Source organism: Vidua macroura, chromosome 4 (assembly GCF_024509145.1).
Source record: "Vidua macroura isolate BioBank_ID:100142 chromosome 4, ASM2450914v1, whole genome shotgun sequence".
Classification (NCBI taxonomy): Eukaryota; Metazoa; Chordata; class Aves; order Passeriformes; family Viduidae; genus Vidua; species Vidua macroura.
In genome coordinates, this window is record NC_071574.1 from 26,245,623 (window position 1) to 26,258,318 (window position 12,696).

Sequence of the window (12,696 nt, forward strand, 5' to 3'; positions counted from 1 at the left end):
GTGGCACTGAGAGTGCTGTGTTTCCCAAGTGTTAATCATAGGGAATAGTTTGTCTTGTGATGGGCTACGATCCAATAGCTAACTGAAGGGAAAGGTACAGTTCCATAGAATTTGGCACCAAATGAATCAGGCTCAAGGTGTTGCAAAATCGAACCTTCAGCAAATACTGAACAGTGACTTTGAACTGGGAGAAAAAAAAGCCATATTCTGATATTTTTCCTCTGGCAGAACAGTTTTCTTTATTCCATGAAAAGTTACTTCAATACTTTCAGTAGAGGTATTAACATCAGGATTATGGCAATGTCTTACAAATGTGATCAAAAATTGCACATGACATAACGGGGTTTGATTGTTTATTTTTATTTGTCTAGGTTTTTTGGGGTTCTGTTTTGTGTTTGTGAGTTGTTTTGTTTTGGTTTTTTTTGTTTTGTTTTTTTTGTTTTTGTTTTGGTTTTGTTTGTTTGTTTTTTTGTTGTTGTTGTGGGTTTTTTTGTTTTGTTTTGTTTTTTCCCTCAGCATTAAATCCAAGACATTAATTTTTCTACTAAATGGCTTGGAACTGCTGTGATCATATCAATTATTATTGCAGGGAGTCTTGCAAATGTAATTCAGGGGACTTGTGTGGTTCAAAAGGCTTAATTGTAGCATTGGGATATAACTGGGTATATAATTTAGGCATATTTTTTCATAGTTTCTTTCTGCTAAAGTATTTTAATTGAAGCAGTGTTCAAAAAAAAGTGTGTTGTACTTAGCTTTAAGGTCACTGCCTTGAATAGCCAAACGAAGTGTCCATATTTTCCACCATGGAGACTGAAGATGAAAATATCAGAAGATGAGCATCTATATTACAGCACATTAATTTTCACAACTTCATTTCTTTTGAGTTAGTAAAAAATACAAGTTCTGCTAAGTAGGAGAGAATTTTTATTTAATAGATTGACCTTTGAAGCAAAATTGAAGATGTTAAATCATCCTTAAGGATGCATAATTTCCTTAATTGAAGAAGAAATGTGTTAGGTGACTTTTTTTTTCTCAGTAGCTCTATGAGTCTTTCATTCAACATAGTGTGCTGCCTGCTGTCTTTTCCTGTCTGCATTCTTCATACTCTGCCTAAAAGATGTACAGTCTTATTCTCTTTCATTCTTTCTCAAAATACTCCATTCAGGGTTACCATACATGACTCCCTCCCATTTACTTGAGTGGCTTTGAAGATATCTTTTTTCCTCGAGTGATTGGACACGTGCCTGCATTTTTGGTTTAGACACCTAAATTTGCAAAAAAAACCTGAATTCTTTTCCTTATCTGAAAGCAAAGGAATCATTACATGCTGCAAGACCAACGGGAAGAATTTGGTAAAAGCACAGAAAATACAAAAATGAAAAGTAAAGTGAAAAGTAGATCGAGAAGTTAGAAGAAAACTTATGTAAAAAGTTCTTTCTTTTTGATAAAAACATTTGTAGCATACATTTTTTCCAATATATCTATTTTGGTTTTTGAAAGGGGTCTTGATTTTAGGAGGGGTGTTAAAACTCTCTTAGTAATTGCTGCTGTTATATGAAGCACAGCCACCGATGAAATCTTGTGTAGCAAAGATTATATATGAATATGAAATTATATGATCACTAACAGATGTAATTCAGCCTCAGTATTGTTTTTCTCCCATACTGCACTTAAATATAAGGAAAAAAATATGATTCTGAAGTTATTCTATTCTGCAATGGCCATTAGAGAAAAACAAGCCTTGAAAATTTCATTTCATTATGTGAAAAAAATAAACAGCAGTGATCGCCCATTTGCAAAAAGTCTGTTCAGCCACTGGCTCTGAATTCTTTTTTCATGCTGACTATGTACCCAGGTAAGTCTATTCAGTGGAGGAATTCCTAATTTTTGTACAAGAAAACTGGAGGAAAAAATGCCACTGAATAATATTTTGACTTTGCTAGAGCTGATTTCATTGGTGACAGAGTTTAGTTTTTCTAGATGATTAATTACACAGAAATAAAAAAGGAATAAATACTACTGATCGAGGCACAGAAAGTAAAAGTACAAGTTGATCTCATTTGAGCTGACTATTATTGTTGTTGTTATTTTAGAATACCTTGGCCAGGAGTTTCATTTGTATAGAAATTCTGATTGTGTAAATGTGCAATTTAAATTCTGAATATATACCTCTTTCCTTGAATTTTGAAAGGCATAAGTTGTACCTAACTTAATACTCATCTTTATTAGCACTAAAACCATGGACTTCAGTTGACTAGCATTTTAAGTAGTCAAAAATGCTTTTATTTCAATATCTCACTGAAAATGTGATCTGTAGGAGATTAATGCACAATTTAGGGAGTCATACTGTAGAAGCCTTTTGGAAAAATTATTTAGATACAAAAGCTGATAAAGATGAAGAAAGTTACTCTGGAAGTGTGTGTTGTAAGACGGAGGAGAGGTGGAATTTCTGATTGTGGATTTTTTTCCTAATTTGTATTCACAGTGTAGAAATATTTGTAAAGCATAACATTTAGGTAGTTCAGAAATTTTACAGCAGAGTAGAAATGTTATTGTATTTTTAAATAGTGTTTCTTTCTAATGCTGGAATTAAGGTATCTTAATGTTGACTTAGTAAAATCCTCTGTATGGCATTTTAACCAAGATAATGCATGCTAAATACAAATTTAAATAATTTTCATATTTTTTGTGACACATAACCAAAATCAAAATAAATATCAAAACAAAAAACCAAACTTCCCTCTGTAATTATACTCTTGAACAATTCTCTTCTTCTATATACTTAAAAGCTTCCTAGTTAGAGGGATTTTGATTTGTTATTTATATGCAACATGCTTTTTCAGAATTATTTCTCTAAATCATATTAGAGACAGTTATATTTTCAGAGAGGTAAGTTTTGGCATACATATATCATCAGGTCAGTAAATTTAACTCTTATTTTATTGCATTCAAGATTGTTCAGCATGTGAACCAGAGAAGGTTATAGATTAATGCACAATTTTGCTGCGAATATGTGCGGCCGAAACCTTTTCCACATAAATTCATTGCACGCTTTCTAAGACAGTGCTTTGGGCTGTTTCCTACTCCAGCCACAATTTTAGTCCTGTTTCTGATCTTAGACTGAGCCTCTGTTGATGACTCACTATTGATGGAATTTTTATTTTGCTTAAAATTATCGTGTGGGGGGAATATTGTCAATTCACATGACCTCAAATTGTGACCTGTGGTTTATATCCCAGTGTTACTAGTTTTGTTTGAGGCGCAGAGCTGAGGGCTAGAAGGGCCTCAGCACAGGGTGGGAAGGAAAGCATTCCTATGCTAATTTGGACAAACTCTTCTCCATCTTTTTGCTTCTCTTATTTAACTTACTAAAATGTGATCAATAACTCTTGACTATCTCACACTATTTTTGAGTAATGCTCTATCGGAACACTAATTTTAAAAAAGCGACATTTAACCCATTTGGGCTCTAGATGTGAGCTCAGGTAGCAGCTCTGCTGGCGGAAGTTTGCTACAAAGCTTTTCTTTACATACTCCATGTGTTGAAGCCCAATTGAAGCTTTGCATAACCACTCATTGGCATCTGTAGAAATCTCCCATCACACCACAGAGCACTAAAGTGATGTTTTCTCTGAACTTGGTAGGGCCACCAAAAAATGCTTTTCCTCTAGTTGCTTCTGCATTGGTGGTGTTTGCAAATTTGGAACAAAAAGCTTTTTTAGGACTTGATCCAAAAAGATAACAGATTATAATGCTGCTTAAAAAAACCCTAAAACCATTTGTAATGCAGTTGCCAAGTTTGAGAAAGAGCCCAGTTAAACCTATTTAAGTCCTCTCTCGTATATCATTAGAGATTTACCATTCAAAATCTCTCCATTAATGTTATTTATGGACCATTCAAAGTAATATTATTTTATGTTAGGGGGAAATAAAACTTTAGGGATTAAATATTTTACTTGTCAGTGTTCATTCCAGTAAATGTATTTTTCCCTAGCTAAATCCTAGAGTTCTTAGGATAATAGTTTGCACTTGTAAATACTTGTATCTGTGACCCTGATCACTCTTTTCTCATCAAAAATGAAATAATTATATTTCACAAATAGTTCAGCCAGCCAACCTTTCCTATGTTGTCCCACAGTTCTGTTTCAGTTTTGCTGTAACCTGACGCTGACATTTCATAGTAAAATCAGGAACAGAGCAATGAGGAACTGACTCCTAGAAGATGTTGGCTATGACTTTTTGAAAGCAGAAATAAATTTGGTTCAGTTATATCTCATTCACAATTTATAAGATCCTGTAGGTGCACAGGTTCAACTGGGGGTAGTCTGGTAGTAATGAAAACAATTTCTCCTTTTCTTCACAGGTTTTAGAGTAACAGAGTGTCACATGCACCATCAGAAAGATGAGTTTGTAGGGAAAAATCACTTCTTTCATCTCCATACCTTTCAGTTACTGCACCTCTGCTAAGGATTGAGTGACAATTTTGGTTGTGGTTTTTCATAGGTGATGGATAAAGTTTTTCTCTGTCTGCCAGAGTCATCCTGAAGAAAAATGTGGTACATGGGATATGAACAGCAACCTTTTTGTACATGATGTTTTTAGGAGTTATTGCATATGCATGGCATAGCCTTTGTGCAGATAAATCTTCCCTGTAAGGCTGTTCTAATAAAACCAACAAATCCAACCAAGGACTGAGTTTATTTCACAGGTGTTGATTCTTGGAAAACTTGGTGTGTGCTGCACCCCTCACACCTTGCTGGGTACTTGTGTGTGAATCACAGTGCTGGTCTGTACCTGAGCAGTGCTGAATCCTCTAGGGCTGAGTCTGACAGCCAAGACCCAGTCAATTATCACTGTGCCTACAGTTTCAAGCTTCATTTTTTGCTCATGGTGCTATTTATTTGTCCATTCTATAGTGTCCCACACTTCTCAAATTAAAAATAATAAATGGGTCAAGAAAGCATTTCCAATTTACATTTGGAAACAGAGGAAGAAAACAGTTCCTGGGTGATGTCCTTCATTAACCATACAAAGTAAAGCACCTATTGGGCTTGAAATAAAAAAAATGTGGGTTGCTTCATGGACGTGCAGTAGATCTGTGTCAGTACACAGCATAGAAACAGAAAAATGTAAATTCTAGATTGATTTTATTTTATGTGGGTTACTGGGAAGAAAAACTGTCCTTGAGCTGGATAGGGATCTTTCATCTGTTATGTTACTATATATAAGACATTTTTTTCCTTTGCATACTGTGAATGTATTTTGCATCATGGCATATACATTTGTGTTGCTGTGGAAACACAATAATATTATTTTCATCGTCCTAGGAAACACAGACGCAACACCTGACAGTGGTTGTTGTACCAGTTTGGATGGATGTTTGTTTCTTTTTTGTCCAAAAAAATCTTCCATTCCCTCCTGTACCTGAAATAACAGAGGTCCTTGTGATTATTAGCATTATCTTTAAGTATCCATTCCCACAAAATAGGACAGGCACTTCATGCATGAAAATATTCAGTCTCAGCAGTACAAGCTTTCCAGTTTATGGCACTGGTCCAGGTAAGTCACTTCTGCCCTGACTTAACATCAAACTTGTGAGAAGTCCCACTGAAATCCATGGGACTGCTCATGTGCTCAAAGTAAAGTGCATGTGTAAGTGCTTTGCTGGACTGATGCCGAACTAAAAGTATATGACTGTACCGTGGCTTAGAGCAAGTGCTTGAGGACCTGAGAACATTTGTGGGTCTTGATTTGGTTTTAAAACGGAAGAGGATGTATTAGCTACCCTTGAGTTTCCGTGTTTCTAGCTAGTCTGTCATAGAATCACAGAATCAGCTGAGTTGGAAGGGACCCATCAGGATCATCGAGTCCAACTCCTGGCCCTGCACAGGACACCTCAAGAATCACACCCTGTGCCTGAGAGCATTGTCTGAACTTCTTGAACTCAGACAGGCTTAGTGCTGTGACCACTTCCCTCGGGAGCCTGTTCCCGCCCAACCACCCTTTGAATGAAGAACCTTTTCCTGGTGTCCAACCTAAACCTCCTGGGACTCTGCTTCATGCCATTCCCTCAGGTTCTATCACTGGTCACAAAAGTGAAGATTATCAGTGCCTGCCTCCCCTTGTGAGGACATTAAAACCCAAAATAAAGTCTCTCCTCAGTCTCCTCTTCTCTAGGCTGAAATTTTTTATCATTTTTGGAGAAAAAAGAATTATGGAGTGAATTTGAGGGGAAGTTGTACACAGGGGAACTGGTTACCTTATGCCATGGGAATGTATGGATTTGTCATGGTTTAACCCCAGCCAGCAGCCGAGCCCCACGCAGCCGCTCGCTCACTCCCCCACCAGTGGGATCGGGGAAAGGATTGGAAGGGTAAAAGGTCAAAACCTCATGGGTTGAGATAAAGACAGTTTAATAGGGAAAGCAAAAGGCGCCCACACAAGCAAAGCAAAATAAGGAATGAATTCAGTGCTTCCCATGGGCAGGCAGGTGTTCAGATATCTCCAGGAGAGCAGGGCCCCATCCTGTGCAGCAGTTACTTGGGAAGACAAACGCCATCATTCCAAACACCCCTCCCTTTCTATTTCTTCCTCCCACATTATACATTGAATGTGATGCCATGTGGTCTGGAATATCCCTTTGGTCAGTGTGGGTCACCTGTGCTGGCTCTGTTTCCTCCCAGTCCCACACACCCCCAGTCCCCTTGCCAGCGTGGCTGTACAAAAAGGCCTTGGCTCTTTTGTCTGCTCAACAATGACAAAAACGTCTTTATGTTATCAACTCTGTGTTCAGCACAAATCCAAAACACAGCCCCATACCAGCCACTGTGAAGAAAATTAACTCTAACCCAGCACAGGGTTGTTGAGGTGGTTTTCTGGGTGTTCCTGCAAAAGTTCAGGATTGTCTTTCCTTCTCCTCTTCTGAGGGAAGGAGAGCACAGGCTTCATAATAATTGTCATATTATTTTATTAGCAATGAAGCCCCATATGCATTTTCACTGTAGGTTTTGGACCATGTGCAGTTCTACACAGAGTTTTGATTTTTTTCTTTTGTTCTGTGTGTCTCCATAAAATCTGTGTTCACAGAATCATATGATTGAAAATTTATATTTATTTTATAAAGAAACTTAGATTAATTGTATAATGCTGCATGCAAATGTCAAATGAGTAAATATAATTTCTCAGTAAAATCAGGTTCATAATCTGTTACACATGGTTAAAGAAAAACTTTTTTTCCTAGACCATAGATTTATGTCTTAAACACTCATTCTGATTTGTCCATATATCCTTCCTCGTGTTCCCTGTTTTATAACTATATTTGAATGCCTGTGGCAAAAACAAAAGCCAAGCATTTCAGCATGTAAGAATATATTTAGTCTATATTTATATACGGACCAAAGTTCCTGGAAGAAGAAGTTGATAGGCTCAAGCATGAGTCCAGTATAATGATAAATTTTGACTCCCTGTGGATTGCTTAGTGCTGACAGAAAAAATACCTTGGAATTCTGCTGACCTTTTTCCCAAAGGACCTGGCCCCAGTTACTCCTAGTTACTGGCTTCATATAGTACTGTCAGTAAGAATAACTGCTCTTCATTCTGTGCAAAACTTTGTAACTTATCCAAAGTACAGTGTTTGTGCATGAGATAGAAGCAGGTAGGGAGGGAGAGGGAGAGAAGAGGAGCGGCAGGACTTGTACTTCAAGAAATTGTTTATTTTACTTTTTGAAAATCACTTCTTCTCCTATCATTCTTCTAGCATTCCTTTCTCCACAATCATTATTGCTTTTTGCTGTATTCTAAGATGAGCAGTGTGTGAAACAGAAGGTGGACCTTGCAGTAGCCAAAGTGTGATTCTTGAAAAAATATAAAGTATCTCTGAGAAGAAGTTTTTGTTAGAAACAGTGTTCAGAGGAGCCTTCATTCAGATAAATGGGCTGACAGACAAGAAGGAAAAAAATTGAGAAAGCAGTTAATAAAACCTATAATTCTTAGGTTTTTTATCTGGTGGAGGAAGGGCATACGTATCTGATTCTTCAGAGACGGTTTGGGTGTGGTGGACATTTCTGGCTTCATTCTTGCTGGACGCGGCATTGGGTGTCAATAGCACGCAGAGCAGCACATCTGCATTTTCTGGCCTGGGATAGCTTATTTCATTACTACATCCGTTTGTGGGGAGTAGAGAGAGAGAGTGAATCTGCTCCTTAGGGAAGCAAATCCAGTAAAATGCTTGTGCCAGAGCTGTTCTGTGCTCCATGCACAAAGTATGTAACACTCAAACTGTGTAATTGAGAGCTGACTGTGGTTCTGTTCATATTAACTTATGTAGGTTTCTTCATTAATATGTTTAAACTTTATTGTGGGAGAGTGAGAACGTAATCTTCAGAGGAAAAGCAAAGCATTCAGTAAATCCTGAGGATCTCCTCTGCTACCTCTTTATCTGGACAAAGGGCATTCTGAGGACATGGCAGAGGGGCTGCCAAGCCTCAGTGCTGGTGCTTCCTGCAGAGTGGAGGGGACCTGCCAGGTGATGATTCAGACCCCCTGAACTAAGGACTTAGCCTCCCCCCAGTGCTGTCAGGACCCCGGCTTCTTCGTGTAAGTGCTTGATTTAGATGTTTTACAGGAATTACACGTTCCTCTATTATTTCTGAGCTGAAGGTTTCTTTCTGAGAATTTTGGATCTACGCATATCATAAATCAGCATAGTTTAGTATCAAGCTTGATTCTGGATGACATGTCCTCGTGTGGACTGCAGTTTAGCACCAAGGCGAAATGTATTCTTATGCTGATGATGCATGGAAGTAAGCGGAAATCCTGACAGTGCTGAAGCTAAGGGCAAAATTATTTGGCTTCAGTCTATATTCCAGTTACAAAAAGATGAATTTAATCTCCTGCTAACTTCTAGGGGCTTGGGGTGCACATCCCCAGAGAGCACTTACTTGCTCTTCCCTGCTGACCGCCAGTGACTTCTTTCTGATTTTATTATTTTCTCTCTGTCATAGCTTAACATCTTTATGATGCCGTCCCACTCTCCATCTGTCAAGCACCAAGGATCTCTCTTTGTGTCATTCAAGCCTCTCTTTGGAACAACTTTTCTCTGTGCAGACCTCTCCTAGTAAAACTGCTTTTGTCTGTGGTCTTATGTTCATACTTCTTTGGGAACGAGGAGAGATTGCATGTTTTATCTAGTGAGTGAGATGTGACAGTAATTTAGACCATGGAGTCTTGAGGCATAAGTCTTTATCTTGCCTCCTGTTGAAATATTAGATACAATTACACTTCTCTGCTTTTAGTTCTTATTTCTTTGATTTTCCATAAAAATGTGATACCCTCAAGTATCAAATAATGATTCAAATGAACACATAGTGAATAAAAATATTATTCCAAGAAGGGGTTGATTTCCATTGTATTCAAAGCCAATTTTTTGCATGTAGAATGGGCACAAATCAAGATTCAGTGCTTTTATGATTTATAACCTTTTTAATAGCAATAGATTATGTCAAAAATACCATTTCATCCTTTATAACATTTTTTGTTTTTTTTTTTTTCTTTACCAGTACATGATGAAGATTGCAATATTGAAAACAACGTAAGCATAAAACTGAAAAAAAATCACGCTTTTGCACAATTCCTTCACTGGTCTTTCCCCAGTCTATTTATGTAAGAGCCTTATTGACGCTGTTGAGCAGGATGGGAACAGAGAACTCCAGATCAGAAGGTTAAGAAAATGAACTCTCTCTTCATTTCAAATGCACCGCTCTATTTATAGGGAACATCGAGAAGACTAATTTCATTGGTCTTAGAGTAAAAACGTCACACCATTGGTGTACAGTGAATGACGCACGGTAGCAGAACATATCTATAAACAATGTGAATAACAAGATAGATTAGAGAATTATTTACATTCTTTCCAAACTGTTTCCCAGGCTCTTGCCTGGTTAGAAAACCTTTCTCTTTCTCTCTGACTGAGCTGAGAATACCCACACCTTATCCTTTATCCTAAGGCAAAAAAATTAGGTATTTGTTATAACATGTCGCAGAAGATATATGATCTGTTACATCATTGATGACCATGCAAATAACTATTTCTACTCTCTAAATTGGTCTTCTTGATTATGGTAGTTAGGAAAACATCTGTTTCCATTTTCACATGTTCACTGTTTGGTTTTTTTTAATGATGAAGACCACTATTAATGTATACCAGAATTTGATTAGGTAGTGCATTGATGAAAACAAATCAATTTGCATGCAGATAAGTCTCACTGGCACTTGTTGAGGACCAGGATTTATTATTATGATGAAGACAGGGGGTGGGTCTGTTAGGTGAACAGATGTGAGTACAGGAGACCCTAAAGCTTTGGTTTGGCTATTTATTATGATTTATGTAATTTCACCAATCTGTATTTTAACATAGTTTGTTAAACTATAGTATATTTTATGCAAGTTATGTAATATAAATGTAAGCACAGTTTAAAAGCTGCACTTCAATAACAGTTGATACTGGTAAGCAAAGGGACAAGTTAAAATGAAGAAAAGCATTGCAACTTGCACATACAGAAGTAAAGTGATTTGGTAAATGATCAAAGAAATTATGGACATTTTAGGAAAGGGCTGTTGCCAAAAGAAAATTTAAGCAAACCAATAGACTCCAATAGTCTCAAGCCTAGGACTGACAGGGGAACTGCAGATTGTCTTCAAGTTTTCTCTGACTGTCTCTGTCTTCTACAAGCTCCCATTGTCTTCTGTCCTTCCCACAAACTGGGAATTACTAAGCACAGTATTATCTCACCCAAGGGAGAAGCAACCTGACATTACCTAAAACGAAGAAGAGGGGAGCCTGAACGAATTAACAGCGATGAGCTGAAGGCATGGTGCTTGCAGATGAGTTTAACAGTTGGGCTGGATGTTATTTATAGCAATGCAGGTAGAGGCATGATCACCCAGGGATTTCATGGGGTTTAACTCAGAGAAGCTTGCTGTGACCACAGGTTGGTCTGGATCAAGCATTTGTTTTGCAGGTAATACAGACTGTCACAGGTAACTCATTAGAGTGACAATGACCAGGATTGCTAGTTGGAGATAAAGTTCAGAATATGGTGAAGTGTGTGAAGGGTACAAATTGGCCATACTCCCATCTCATGGTACCCATCTCCATGCTTTCTGGTACCTTGCTGTGCTCCACTTAATATCCAGGAAAAGGCTAGTAGCTGACCATTATAGCTAAAATTAATATGGGATGAGAATAAACAATACACTGTGGGACTCATTATTTGTCTTCCAGATGCAGGGGGTGAGGAAAATATGGGAGTTACTGTTTACCTTACAGTGCTCGTATTCTGATGGCCACAGTCCAGGCCCTGACTAATGGTTTTGAAATGCTGAGGACAGAAGTTAAACAGGCATCTACATCCCAGACCCCACTTGGGAAACCCTGATTAGTGTGCAGAGGGTGAGAAGCAAGGGAAGCGCTGGAACTTGAAGCCTGGCCAGGAGCATAAAACCCACAGGGCTTGTGGCTATTGCAGGTAATAACAAAGGGACAGTGTCCATGGGAGGGAAAGAGAGACGGTTCAGGGAAGGGCAAATCAAGAAGGCAGAAGGCTGAGGAGCCAGATGGTCTCTGCTGCAAGTTTCAGTCATGGCTTAAGGAAGGCACAGCAGCTGAGCAATGGATCTGCAGTGAGACGTGCCCACAGGGGCGACTCAGTCCCCGCTGCGCAGGACCGTGCACAGGAACGAGGGTCGGGGCAAATGGAAGCTCTGAAGAGCCTCAAGTGCCTGTTGAGAGAGATAATGGGTAAGAACATTAGGAAACCTGGCAAGCACTGCTGGCAGTTTGTTTTTATAGCTTCTTTGGAAGAAGTTTCACAGGTTTCCAGAATGCTGCACTCTTCTCATACTGTCTGATTTCTCCTTATGTTACATAGATTATCTGGGTCTTGGTGTAATTATTCTGTTCAAAAATGTCCTAGAAAAATGACATGCAGGAGTTTGGGACAAATGGAAGTCTAGGTTGCTTTAGTTTTTAGGTTTTCAAGAAACAAAGTATTGTAGCTGTACTGTCTGAGTAGTGAAAAGAAATTCAAAAAGAAAAGGTGGTAAACTTCAGAAATTGAAGCATTTTATTAGGCCATGAGCAAAGAATTATAGCCTGTGCTATGAGTATAGACAACTCACCTATTTAAGTCAAATGACTAAAAATATAATTTTCGACTTAGTGAGACCATGGTACTTTCTGTCAGAGTGCAGCTTGAGAAAATATCTCATCATCATCAAAAATCCTGGTGAGGAAGTTTCCTTGCTTTTCTTCTTGCAGAGATTTTACCGATTGTGTTATTTATGAGGGACCAACCAAAACCAGGCACATTTTGTTGGACACGATACAAGGGGTAGGGTAAGAGACAATCTTCCTGCCTTGGAGAGTAGTATAGGAATAGACAAAAGGGGGAGAACAGTAATACATAGCTATTAATGTTGTGATGATAAATAGCATGTTAATTCTCCCTTTTTGGCAGAAGAATATTGTTTAGGGATTAGAAAGACAAGGAATAGGGGAAATTTGTAGTAAACAATAGGGAAAGAGAAGAAGATAAGGGCTGTGGAGCACTGCAGACGTGGAGGGACTGAGATGAGATTGGAACAAGCTTGGATCAAGCATCAAGAATGGCTTAAGCCCAGCCTGAATAGAGAGAATGT